This window comes from Acinonyx jubatus, chromosome A1 (genome assembly GCF_027475565.1).
Source record: "Acinonyx jubatus isolate Ajub_Pintada_27869175 chromosome A1, VMU_Ajub_asm_v1.0, whole genome shotgun sequence".
In the NCBI taxonomy this organism is placed as follows: Eukaryota; Metazoa; Chordata; class Mammalia; order Carnivora; family Felidae; genus Acinonyx; species Acinonyx jubatus.
The window spans coordinates 25,199,027-25,212,328 of NC_069380.1; the positions used below are offsets into that span (position 1 = coordinate 25,199,027).

Genomic DNA, 13,302 nt, shown 5'->3' on the forward strand with positions numbered 1-13,302 from the left:
CCCAGGCGCCCCACGCTAGTAGCACACTTCTTAAAAAAGGAAACTTAAAATATCAGCAAGAAAAACGCTCCCAGTTCCCTTCAATCATATTAGTGGAGTGACACCAATGAGACAGAGCTCCTAAAGCCTCGGCATTTGAGAGACAACGAAAAGGACACGATAGTCACTAGTTCTGCAGGTTTTGTAAGCTCAGTACTTGTACTGAGTGAGTCTCAGAATGTGATCTTCTGCAGAGCATGAGCTTAGTTCCTGATGGATGAGCTCTCATAAAGCAGAACGCTGGAGTGAGTACTCAAAGAGATGGACCTATAAACCGCATCATTACACCACTGCACTTTTCTCCCTTGTCTTAGGGTCCATGGGACTGATTCATTCAATTTTTTGCTTCAGCCAGTTCTGTCATTTATAACTCAAAGGGCCGAGGGTAATAAAATAACATTTGCATATTATTTTACAGGCGATAAAGTTTACCTTCACGATAAACAAAGCAAGGCAGGCACTTTGGTCATACCCTCCAGAAAATGCAGAGAAACAGAGGCTATTCCCAAACAGCTGTTTGAACCTACGTTCCTGCCAAAAAACTTATGCTCCTTCCAGTCAAACTCCCTGCCTCTGCACGGGACGTTTTAAGTGATCTCAGACTGTCTGAGAATAGGCGTGGTTCACATTGTTTATACATGATAAATGGAAGGAACTCGATTAGGAGTTGTTTGCAATACTTGTTAATTTCAATTACACCCATAGTCTGATTTCTTCTTTAGGTGCTTCTAATTTCTTTCAAATTCTAGACAATGGGGCCTGAAGTAATTTTGCAAGACCTCAGACTTTCCTTAATGCAAGTGGTGAAAAGCCTTAAGGTAATAATAATACGCTTCTCAGCTCAGCGCATCCCTCCCTCCCTCCTCTTTCTCCTTCCCCACTCTAAGGAAGGAGTTATTTCTTCATCAATTATCAAGTCTCTCTGCAGCCAAGTGAGGGGACATTGCCAGGTGCCCGGACAGCTACATGACATTCCTGCAGGTCTGACTGACAGAGCTAAATTTCCTCTGTCAGGTCCTTGAAAAATATGCTGAAGAAGACAGCCCTCCGGGCTGGTCCCACTGCTTGCTTTCGACCATACAACGCTCTTTTTCACCAACCTGAACGCTGAGGTCAGTCCCAGTGTTTTCAGCCAGCGTGCGAGAACTGCTATTCAACCCAATTTAAGTTAACTTGGCAAGGGAGACTTGGTGAGCTGTGGCATTTCCACCCTCTCCGAGCCCAAAAGTAGATCCTGTGTGTAGGTGTAGCCTCCACTTTGATAAATGACAGAGTTGTGCACTCATTTTATCTGAGGATGTAAGGCAGCGAATAGCTGTTTTCAAAATAAGGTTGATTCATCATTTGAAGAGACCTGGAACGAGACCTCCCATCAAGCTGGCTCTAGGTATGAGAAAACCAACTGTTGCCCCAAAACAAAAATGTGCCCAGACTCCTTGTTACCCAACAACGCGAGGGGCTCACCGGTTCAAAGATGTCTACATCTCCTTGTGTGTCATGGAAGCTAATTAAGGCACAAACCCAGTAGGAATTCTGAGCGTCACATCCTGTTCTGTTTTTCACCACTCGGTACCCCAGAGCGCGTAGGCCTCAAGGGTGTGATGGGAAGTGTCTGCCTTCCAAGGAGTGACCATAAAGAGGCATTTTCTGAACCTATTCTTAGCGCTCTTATCTCCTCAGATGTAGGAGGCAGACCAAGCAGGGCAAGGAAATCAGAGTAGACACTGAAGAGAAGAAACCAAGGGGCCTGAAATCCCAAGTGACTGAGCTGCTATTTCGAAGGGTGAGTTTACGCACACTGGGGCGACAAGTGCTTGCGTCCTCCTCTCATTGTCTACATCCGGACACTCAGCCTAAGGAGGAACCTAACCAGGAAAACTGACAGGAGGGGAGGGAATCCAGGGCTGGCTAGGCATTGGCAGGATGGAACTGCTTGCCAGCTCTGGTGGCCCTGGGGGCAGGTGGAAACCTGGTCTTGGGGCACCTGAACCAAGGTCTGAAGTGGTTCAAGGGCTGGAGGGGCCGGTCAATATTTCTCTGTTTTTTTTCCCCCAAACTGGAGTTACCGTTTGGTCTGCTGGATAAAAACAACTGCCGTTGGTTTTCCTATGTCCTCAGCCTTTCATCCCTGTTAGCAGCTTTTGGCCATTTCCCGTGAGATGGCTAGAAATGAAAGATGTGAAACGCAGGTTACTTTTACCATTCAGTGACAGCAGCTCTGGAAACATTTTCAACAAAAACGTTTATTGAACATATACTATGTGGCAGGCACCATGCTGCTTTACAGATGCTTCTCACTTAACCCTCTCAGCCCCTGCTGGGAACAGGCATCCTCACCCCCAGGCTTCAGGTGACAGCAGGGTGGTCTCACAAGGCGTCTGGTCACACTCAGTGTGGAGTCACTCTCGGGTTCTCGGGGTAGGCTGCGGGGTGTGATGCGTGATAGGTAGATACCACCGAGCTTCCTGAAACACAGGAAAGCCTGAACCCTTCCTACAAGCTGTTTACAGCCAGGAAAACACCACCACCCTTTTAATTAATTTTGTAGTTGAAAATTTTGATGAGTGCAGCTATTTCCAGACCTGGTTGGTCATCAGCAGTAACCGTGGAGCTTTATAAAAATACAGAGCTAGGGCCCCCTCCCCGAGGGATAGGTTTCAGTTCTCGCAGGTAATGCCTGCCATCCATATTTTTACTCCCCTGCTCCCCCTTGTTTCTGATGACTAGGTAGGTTCGAGAATCCTGGGGCTGGAGAGAGGTTGTGGCACTGGCAGCGAGGGCACGCCGGCCCCAAGCTCCGTCACTGTCAGGCCCTGCAGTGTGGCGTTTACCTTTCTGTGCCTTTGTTTCTGTGTCTGTAGAGTGGGGGCAGAAATAGCTGTTGAACTCTTCGAGATGCTGAGGGTGTTTCTTCAGTGCTCACTAGCAACGTGGAAGCACAAGAAGTACAAGCGTCACGTTAACTTTCTCAGAACTGGAGATCAAAGCTTTCTGATTTGTTGCTGATGTCATGTGTAAAGTGTAGGTCACGTTGCTCCCACCGCCATGTTGGTTTTTCCCTCTTCTCATGCACTCGATAGAGGAGTCCTTTATACGGCCGGGTTTGTGTGTAAGCACACTATACACATTGTTTCTTCCATAGGTTGAGTTTTCTATCTTTACATGTGAATCCTAGGAATTTTAGAACTTGAAGGGCCTTTTCCTCCTAATTTTCACCATTACCTTTAAATTCACTGGTGGAGCTTCCCCCCCCAGGGCTCTTCTTTCTTTAGGTGTGGAACTCAGGGCACAGAATCTTACAGAAATAACAATGAAACAATGACCTCAGGATTCTTTTTTAAAGTTTATTTATTTTGAGAGAGAGCGAGCGAGCACATGTGCACGAGTGGGGGAGGGGCAGAGAGAGAGAGGAAGAGAATCCCAAGTAGACTCCGTGCCGTCAGCCCAGAACCTGACATGGGGCTTGATCCCACGAACCGCCAAACTGTGAGATCATGACCTGAGCCAAAATCAAGAGCCGTCACTCAACCGACTGAGCCATCCAGGCACTCCAAGACCTCAGGATCTTCTATTCCCAGATGTGCATTCCCGAATAACTGACTCAGTTGGGGGTACTGTGGTTGCTTTCTGGAGCGCTCAGCTACACATAAGCCCTTCCGTCGGAACCCTCCTGTCCCTGCAACTATGGCTGCCATTGGAGGGGGCCTCTGTGGCCCTTCATGCTTCTCCCCACCGATCAGATTAGGGGTGGACGCCTGACCAAAACAGGCAGCCATCACATTCTTCTGGGAAATCCAGAAATGGGACCCAGGATTAGAGTCAGTCAGCTGTAAGAAGCTGACGTGAAAAGTCATGTCGAATTGAAGCCAGAGCCGACACTGTGTCAAGGCAGAGCAAAGTGCATGCCGAAGTTCCAGGGAACATGACCTCGTGGAACCAGGGAAGCCAATCTGCAGAGAACAGGGTGGAGCAGAGGCACAGAGGCAGGCCAACAGTACGGATCTCTGAGAGAGGAAGGGAAGAAGGGCCAGTCCCTTGGAGGGCTGTCTTTTCTGCCTTTAAGCAGACTTAAGTGGCTTTCTCCTTCTTACAACTGGAAGAGCCCTAAATAGGATGGAGCTGAACGAGAACTGGGTGATAGACAAGTATTTCTGGGTGCAGGCAAGAGTGTGTACACAATCAAGTGGGCCTGCAGCAGGGAGCAGGTGATGCTGGGAAGCCGAGTACCGAATGGTCTTTCCGCAGAGCACACACGCCTGTCTGGGGCCGCCAGCCTGTCCACAGCGGGAAGCTTCTGTCTACAACTCGGCGTGTGTGTCGTAGCTGGGTCTGTGCCAGGTGCAGAAGCTCTGAGTGAGAACAGTGAAGCAAACCCCTCTCCCGTCTTGGGAGCAAGCCTTGTCAGGCCCACGGCTTACATTACATATTACAGAATCTTAAAAAAAAAAAAAAATTATCAACTTATATATAATGTTATATATTACATAATCTTTAAAAAAAATTTTTTTTAATGTTTATTTATTTTTGAGACAGAGAGAGACAGAGCATGAACGGGGGAGGGGCAGAGAGAGAGGGAGACACAGAATCCGAAGCAGGCTCCAGGCTCTGAGCCATCAGCCCAGAGCTCGAGGCAGGGCTCAAACCCACGGACCGTGAGATCATGACCTGAGCCAAAGTCGGCCGCTTAACCGACTGAGCCACCCAGGCGCCCCTATGTTACATAATCTTAAAACCAGGAAGGATGTTAGCGTTCATCTTTGCCAACCTCTAAGTACAGATACTCTTTTCTGCTGCCCAGCCTCTCGGCAGCCACTTCCTCTAGACCACAAATTTCTCCATCCCGGATCACTGGTGACAGCCAACTACCTAAAAAGACCCCGCAAAATTAGGTATCGGGTACGCCAGGGAATACCAAACTCAGTTCTAACACATGTGATGCCCTTGCCGGATGACATACTCGATTTTTTCATGAGGCAATCAACCAGCTGGGCCCAACTGAAGGGTTTTTCCAGAAAGTTGTTTAAATAGATCTTTCTTGGGGCACCTGGGTGGCTCAGTCGGTTAAGCGGCCGACTTCGGCTCAGGTCATGATCTCGCGGTCCGTGAGTTCGAGCCCCGCGTCGGGCTCTGTGCTGACAGCTCAGAACCTGGAGCCTGTTTCCGATTCTGCGTCTCCCTCTCTCTGACCTTCCCCCGTTCATGCTCTGTCTCTGTTTCAAAAATAAATAAACGTTAAAAAAAAAAAATAGATCTTTCTTTTCTGCCCTTTCTCAGTTGATTACTTGGTACCCATTGGCATCGGCATGCAACTGGAGACCTCATGCAGAGATGTTTTCATTTCAACGGACTAAGCTTGCAGGCTAAGGTTTGTGGGCTTACAGAGGAGTCTGTGTAGGTGGTTAACAGAATGTGATCTGAGATGACTGACGCCCTTAAGGTTTCACTTGACAGTGCTGGCAGAAGGTGATTAAGAGTTTTATTTTCTAAGAGGATGTAAAGCTCGATGAGTGGTAAGGACACACTACCTCCAGAAGCTGCAACTGAAAAGGTCCATTTGCCTGAGTTCAGCGCGAGGCTGGCCCATGCCCGGCAGAGCACACGGCAAGGGAAAGACACGCTCGCCCTCTTCTCTGATCCTTGGCTCCATGAGGAGTAAGACTCCTCATCCAAGGGCATGAGGTCGAGACCAGGGACATCGTAGGGCTAGCGACATCAGCAAAAGCTTCAGCTTCAGCTGACTTGAGTTCTAGCCTCAGCTTTTCCACAGTTCTGCTGTCACACGGTTATGAACTCATCTTGGTTTTCTCTGCTTTAAAAACAACACATTTCTTACCTCCCCTACTACAGTAAGAAATCATTGCTCAAACTTGCTTTCTCAAACATTCAGCAAATCAAAGAAGTGATGGGTTTCTCATCCCCCAGTGACACTCCTTTCTCAAATTTATTGTGGATATATAAATGACTCAGTCCATTGCTGGCTTTTTGAGGACCCTCTCCCAGTGGATTTAATTCAAGGCCTCTAGCATCGTACACACTAGGCATTTTCTTCCCTTTTGGAGATGGAATTTACCTTTGTTAATGCCTGGAGAATTTGTCAGGGTAACACAGCAGACCTCTAACACTGCCAACAGGTCCCGACCAGTTTCCGACCTTCCCAGACTGGAGCTCTCTGAAGACTCCTGGGCTGTACGACGTTCCCCGGTCTCTGTAGTCAGCCCCTCTACGCCCCCTCAACCCCAGGCAAATACTGACCTGTGTATTTACCCCTAGAGTGTTGCCATTTCTGTAATGTCCTACAGATGAAGCATACAGTATGTAGCTCCAGGAGTCTGGCTTCTTTCACCTGGCACAATGCATAGGCGATTCATCCAAATGGTCCTTTCATTTTCATTACTGAGTAGTATTCCGGTGCAAGACCACACCATAGTTTTACGGAGTCACACGCTGGTGGACATGTGGGTGGTTTCTCGTTTTTGGCAATTAGGATTAAAGCTGTTATAAATATTTGTGTATAGGTTTTTGTGTCCGCATGTTATTTTCATTTCTCTTGGGTAAATACCTATCAGTGGGATTGCTATGTTGTACGGTGGTATATTTGAGTTTACTAAAAGCTACCCAGCTGTTTTCAACTTGCACTCTCACGAGCAACGTGAGTTCAGGCTGTGCTGCATGCTTGTCAGCACATGGAACTGTCAGCCTGCTGAAATTTTAGCCACTCTAGTAGGTATGTAACATTATCCCATGTGGTTTTAATTTCATTTCCTTCAACCAGTGATGTGGAGTAGCTTTCTGCGTGTTTATCTGACCATCCGTATCTTCTTGGTGAGGTGTATGTGTACGTTTGCTGCTCATTTTTAAATTGGCTTGTCGTGCTGTTACTAAAATAGGAGAGATCTTTATACAGTCTAGATACAAGTCCATTATACGTGTTTTATAAGTATCTTTTCTTCTGTAGGATGTTTAAAGGCTCCCTTTCAACATCACTGATAAGAGATCATCATTTCTGAAGTGGTTCCATGCTGTACTGGTGTCTCTTTGGAGATCCACCTTTGGTAAATACTTTTACTATTCTTTTAACTGCGACATGTTTGACACCTAAATGTTAATTTAAGGTAGCCAACATACTGATTTGATATATTGCTATATTGTGAGATGACTGTCAGTGTAGCATCGGTTAGCACCTCTACTGCATCATTTTTGTGGCTGGCATAATTAAGATTCAGTGTCTTAGCAAATTTGATGACTATTATACTGTTGTCTACAATGTTACACTATGCATTAAATCTCTAGGACTTACTACCACTTTTAAGTTTGTACCCTTAAACAGCATCTCTTCTACCCCTCCCTTCCCCCAGTCCCTGGTGATCACCATTTTGCTCTCTGCTTTTTATGAATCTGACCTTTTTGATTCCACGTGAAAGTGAATTCCACATTTAAGACTCTTTGTATTTTTCTCCCTGACTTATCTCACTTAGCATACGGACTTCAAGGTCCATACATGTTGTTGCGAGTGGCAGGATTTTTTTCTTTCTCATGGCTCAATAACTCCTGAAAATTTATTTCATATATAGATCCCATCTCTTTATCCATTCATCTGTTGATGGGTACTCGGGATGTTTCCCTATCTTAGCTACCGTAAATAATGTTGCAATAACATGGGCATGCATATACCTCTTTGATATCCTGTTTTCATTTCCTTTGGGTCTGTACCCAAAGGTGGAAGTGCTAGATCATAAGGTAGATCTGTTCTGTTTTGCATGGTGTGTTTTCTTTTTTTTTACGTAGTCTCCATGACCAACAGGGGCTTGAACCCATGACCCTGAGATCAAGTGTCACACGCTCCATCGAGCAAGCCAGCTGCCCCTATTTTTAATTTTTGAGAGAACTCCATACTGTTTGCCATATCGACTAAAACAATCACATTTCCGTAAATAGTGTCCAAGGGTTCCCTTATCTCCACATCCTTGCCAACACTTGTTATCTCTTCTCTTCTTGAGCTTAGCCATTCTAACAGGTGTGAGGTGGGATCTCACTGTGGTTGTGATTTGCATTTCCCTGACGATTAGTGATGCTTAGTATCTTCTCATGCACCTGCTGGCCATTTGGACGTCTTCTTCCAGTTGCTCCAGATTTCACCTGCAAATGCTAAGTCAGGCCACCCACCCACCAGTGGCCATCCAGTCATCACCAACAGAGGACAAGGATAAAGGACTCCCTCTTTAGCCTCAGCTCTTGTCTAGGTCCTCTAGTCCAGCTAGGAGTTACTGGGCCTCCATTACTTAAGTGAATCATTTGACCCTATTTAGCTCCCCCTCCCTATTTATCTTTATTGCAGTGGTGGAAAGATAAAGGATTGAGATCTCAAACCTCTATGATATAATTCATTATGGTTGGTTTCAACTGCCATTTCAGTAGGACCACATTAAAGAAATGTGTTCAGGAATGAGTCAAAGTGGAAAAGCATGCTGCACATATGGGAGTAATTAAGTTGTTTGCACCATTTTGAACTTGGGGGTACACCTGAAGCAGGCTAGTCCTGCCTGGCTGCTCATCCATCGCACCCGATCCCAGGGAGAGATGATGTGACCTCCACATTCTTCTATCAGACCAAGACTGGACTCAGTGTGTCGAGCCACACTCCCTCACTACCAAGCTGTATCTGTTAGTACACTGAAGGTGTGTGTGGGTTCTCACTCCAATCACCTTGTGAAGTAAGGCTGCGAGTGTTACTGAACTCCTAAACCCCTTCAAAATCCACTTCAGGAACTGCTCCAGGAAGGCTTTCCTCACTCCCCAAGGATGTAATTCTCTCTGTGCCACTTCCATATTTTACATCTTTTGTATAGGATACACATTTTGTATTTTACATCTTTACATCTTTTGGATATGATATCATATAGTGTTTCAAGTGCTTTACACATATTGACTTTTTAAAAATAGTTATGTTTCTTAACTCCATACAGCAACAACAGAATGGCACAAAATCAGCCGTGCCACGGAAAGAACCAGCAATTTTCCTGCACTCTACAGTGTAACCAAGAATGTGGGAAATAAAGTGCTGATATATTGACTCATTTAAGTTTCACCACAACTCTCCGGTAGGTACTCTTACTATATCTATTTCACAGATGAGGAAACAGAGGCACAGAAAGCAAACAACTTGCTCTAAGTGACCTGCTTTGAACCCACATAGCTCTGAAAACATTCTGCCACGTATTTATACTGCTGCACTTAACGCGCTATTTTGCAGTTTGTTTCCAAGTCCTCTTCAATACTGTGAGCTTCTGAAAGCAAGGACCTGTTCATCTTTGTTCAGTTCTGTATCCCCATTACATGGCAGTCCAAGCTGATGGACCTCTTTTGTGCTTACCAGGCCATGACAGAGACCCTCAACTGTGACCAGCCAAGTCCCAACTTTCTAAATAAGCCTGGAACTGAACATTCACTGGGTGGCCTAGGATGTAAGCAAATGAAGTACATTGGCCATCTGCAATCATCCCTGGGAAATACCTCATCTGAATCTAGAGCCAAAAAAAAAAAAAAAAAAGGAACGTCACTCCACAAGAAACTCCAGAACCTCAACAAAAATTGGAAACTAAATCTTTAAAGGCAAAACAACTCAGACAGAATCCAGAATTAACTCTTTTTGATTCAGAAAAGATAACTCTTGAGATTTTGCGGCCCATTAGTGCAAGGTCAAACACAAAAGAGTTATACGTCAATTACACCCCAATAGTATTAATAACAATAATACAAACAACAAAAAACCAAATGGAAGATTCTGGGCCAGTGAATTACAGCTGTGGGCAATCAACAGCATAGCACCCATAAAAGCACAGTTAATACACAGACTAGTAACTAAGAGCCTACGCTGCCCAGTGCTACCTGAAATTTGAATGTGGCTCTGCCCCAGTCTACTGTATGACCTTGGTTAGGTTCTTCAACCTCTCGGTGCCTGACATTCCACATCCATAAAACAAGGCTTAAAAAGAGAACCCATGTTTTAGGGTTGTTGGGAGGATTAAATGAGTGATGAACCAAATGCTTATAGCACAGTGCCCGGCACACAGGAAGGGCGCAATAAACAAAACCTTTTACCTTCCTGCTTCTTCAATAACATAGGCAGAGAACGACTGGCATGGAAGGCACATTATTACAGCCATCACCTTTGCTCCTGGTGCCTGGCACACAGTCGGCATTTAGTGGGTTTTCACTGAATGAATGAATGGCCCAAGTGCTTCCCAGGCTTTTGTTCAAGGAGGGAAACTAGAATGGCAATCAGAAATAAGGCTTAAATGTCACGAGGACTAGCCCAGTAAACCCATCAATTTAGCATTCTATTAACAAGATCGACGTGTTACAGACATCCACCGTATGTGTTCATAATAACGATCCTTAGACATTGTATAAATCCTCTTGTGTTTTAGGAATTTTCAATGGTTAAATTACATTCAAAGCAGTTTTAAAATTAAGTATATATTACTGCATTCAAACGCTTTAAAAATTGGAAATCCATGTAGAGCAAAAATGGCAACAATGAATTAACTGGAATATTCTGATTGATTGCAACACTTAGTTCACACTTCTCTACCCACACGCTGTTGTATCCGTCTACATTCTCTATTTCTCACTAGACTGTGAACGCCTCTTATGTCTAGCACTTTAGTATCCACTGTGCCGGGGATATAATCATGGTCAGGACATACTTGCCAATAACAGCCACTGTGCTCCATGAGCACACCACAGTAAAACGTTTAGCCTGGGAACATATTCCTTTGGTGTACCTACATCTCCATAAAACAATCAAAACCTCATGTGTTTAAGATTTTTAAATATAAATTTCAACATTTAAAAATACAGTACATTCTAAATCATTTCTTTAAAACTCTAAAATTTAAATGATGTGACAGAATCTATGTCCCTTTTAATTTAGATTTCCAACAAAGTCCAATAAAAACTGTTAGTTTTCTTATAATAAACTATTAAAGGCTCATACTGCTGTCTGGAAGACTGACATCATACTATTGTACTGTGAATGGTGACACTTGCTCAAAGACAAGGAAGTAGGAAGAAGAAAAGATGGGAGTACGTGAAGAAAAGGAAGATTAAAAAGCAATCTCTGATTCCTCCTCTTACACATTATGAAAATATTAGGCCCAGGAGTCTGCTCTGTACTCCTGTCAGAAAGAAAACTAAGTCAAAAAGACCAGCTCATCATCTCCTGGACTCTTACGCCAATGCCAGGGAAAATGGCCGGTGTGCTGGGGCGAAAGGTGGGTGCACGGCAGGTGGAGTCTGAACATAAGGTGGTGCCCCTTCAGTCAGTGCCCCAGCCTCCTGTCACATTCCATGGCGGCTCTTAACTCCTACTGTCTAAGAGAGTCCACTCCAAAGCTGTGCCCCCTACCTGAGTACTAGAAGTGCAGCAGGGAATAAAATCTTAGCAAGAGGATCTTGACTTTAAAGGAGAGAGTTCAGGGGCGCCTGGGTGGCTCAGTCGGTTGAGTGTCCGGCTTCGGGCTCAGGTCATGATCTCGCGGTTCGTGAGTTCGAGCCCCGCGTCGGGCTCTGTTCTGACAGCTCAGAGCCTGGAGCCTGCTTTGGAATCTGTGTCCCCCTCTCTCTCCGCCCCACCCCTGCTTGTGCTCTCTGTCTTTCAAAAATGAATAAACATAAAAAAAAAAAAAATTTAAAGGAGAGAGTTCAAGCATGCCTTGGTTGGCTCAATTGTTAAGCATCAGACTCTTGATTTCAGCTCAGGTCATGATCTCATGGTTTGTGAGTTCGAGCCCCACATCAGGCTCTGTACTGATGGCACACAGCCTGCTTGGGATTCTGTCCCTCCTTCTCTCTGCACTCTCTCTCAAGATAAATAAATTAAAGGGGCACCTGGGCGGCTCAGTCGGTTAAGCGTCCAACTTCGGCTCAGGTCATGATCTCTCACACTCTGTGAGTTCGAGCTGCTGACAGCTCAGAGCCTGGAGCCCGCTTCAGATTCTGTGTCTTCCCCTCTCTCTGCCCCTCTCCTCCTCATGCTCTGTGTCTGTCTCAAAAATAAATAAAAATATTTTTTAAAAACTTAAAAAAAACTAAATTTAAAAAAATATTTAAAGGAGGGAGTTCAGTTTTCATCCCATCAGTAGGGAGGTTGCGTGTTTCTATTAAAGTGGAGATGCCAAAGACAAACTCTCAATCTCTCACACAGCTTTTTCTGGGGTCTGTACCATTGTCCTGCAGGGAAGATTGTGTGTGGGGGGAAGGTTTTTAGAAAAGTACACTCTGGTATTCACTTTGCCCCAAGGGCAGAATTCCCCTGAAAGAGGGATCAGGACTCATCATAGCGTGTTGGGCAGGAAATGGTTCTGTAAAATGGACATTATCTACTTAAGAGAACTATTTCTGAGGATTAAATGAGGTATTTTAGGTACTTGACACACTGCCAGGCACATAAGGGCATGATGTTTACTCTTATTTCACTGATAAGTACCAAAGATGATGAAAATAAGCTTCAAAGAAAATTGGTTCACAGACCGTTGGGAACAACTGCAACTCTGCTAAACTCTTTTAGGGCTGCTTATGATACAACAGAGCAAAAATGGTTTTCTTTTTTAAGATCTCTTCCTTAGAAGTTACTGTGGCAACATGTAATTTCAAATCTTTCCAATGCCCAGCAACCAAAATATACTTATTACATTTTGTCAGTTAAAACATCCCTTAAGTGTGTGTACTAGCTGAGTTTAAGTCATCTATTAAACACGGCCTTCCTGTGTTGTTTTGTTTGTTTATTTTTGAGAGAGAGAGAGCAGAGTGTGAGCAGGGGAGGGGCAGAGAGAAGGAGACACAGAATCCGAAGCAGGCTCCAGGCTCCGAGCTGTGAGCACAGAGCCCGACACGGAGCCTGAACCCACAAACTGTGAGATCATGACCTGAGCTAAAGTCAGATGCTTAACCGACTGAGCCACCCAGGTGCCCCCTGTGCTCTTACCAGATGTATATATATCTCTTATTAGCCTTCCTGTCTCTCAATCTCCCAGTGGTTCTAAGGGCTTAGGATTCCTACTTCCTGATTTTTGACTGTCAAAAGCATGTTTATAGAGCAAGAGAGTCCTGAAATAAAAAAATGAACCCAGGGAGAGTCTCCTCCATTATCAGTAGCCACATTTCAGTATTAAAGCAATTAAAAAAAACTAATCACAAATGGTACCCGTCTGCTGCCTAGATTAGCTATAGCACTGAACAGATGACAAGTGTTTAAGAGATGCA

The 13,302-nt window shown here is 44.9% G+C and overlaps 1 long non-coding RNA gene across 1 annotated transcript; it reads left to right on the forward strand.

The window, feature by feature from the left end:
- Positions 1-1,614: 1,614 nt before the first annotated feature.
- On the forward strand, positions 1,615-12,303 carry LOC128314131 (uncharacterized). The gene is made up of 3 exons (XR_008295574.1): positions 1,615-1,822; positions 6,995-7,091; positions 9,003-12,303. It is a non-coding gene; the product is annotated as an uncharacterized LOC128314131 (long non-coding RNA).
- Positions 12,304-13,302: the final 999 nt, after the last annotated feature.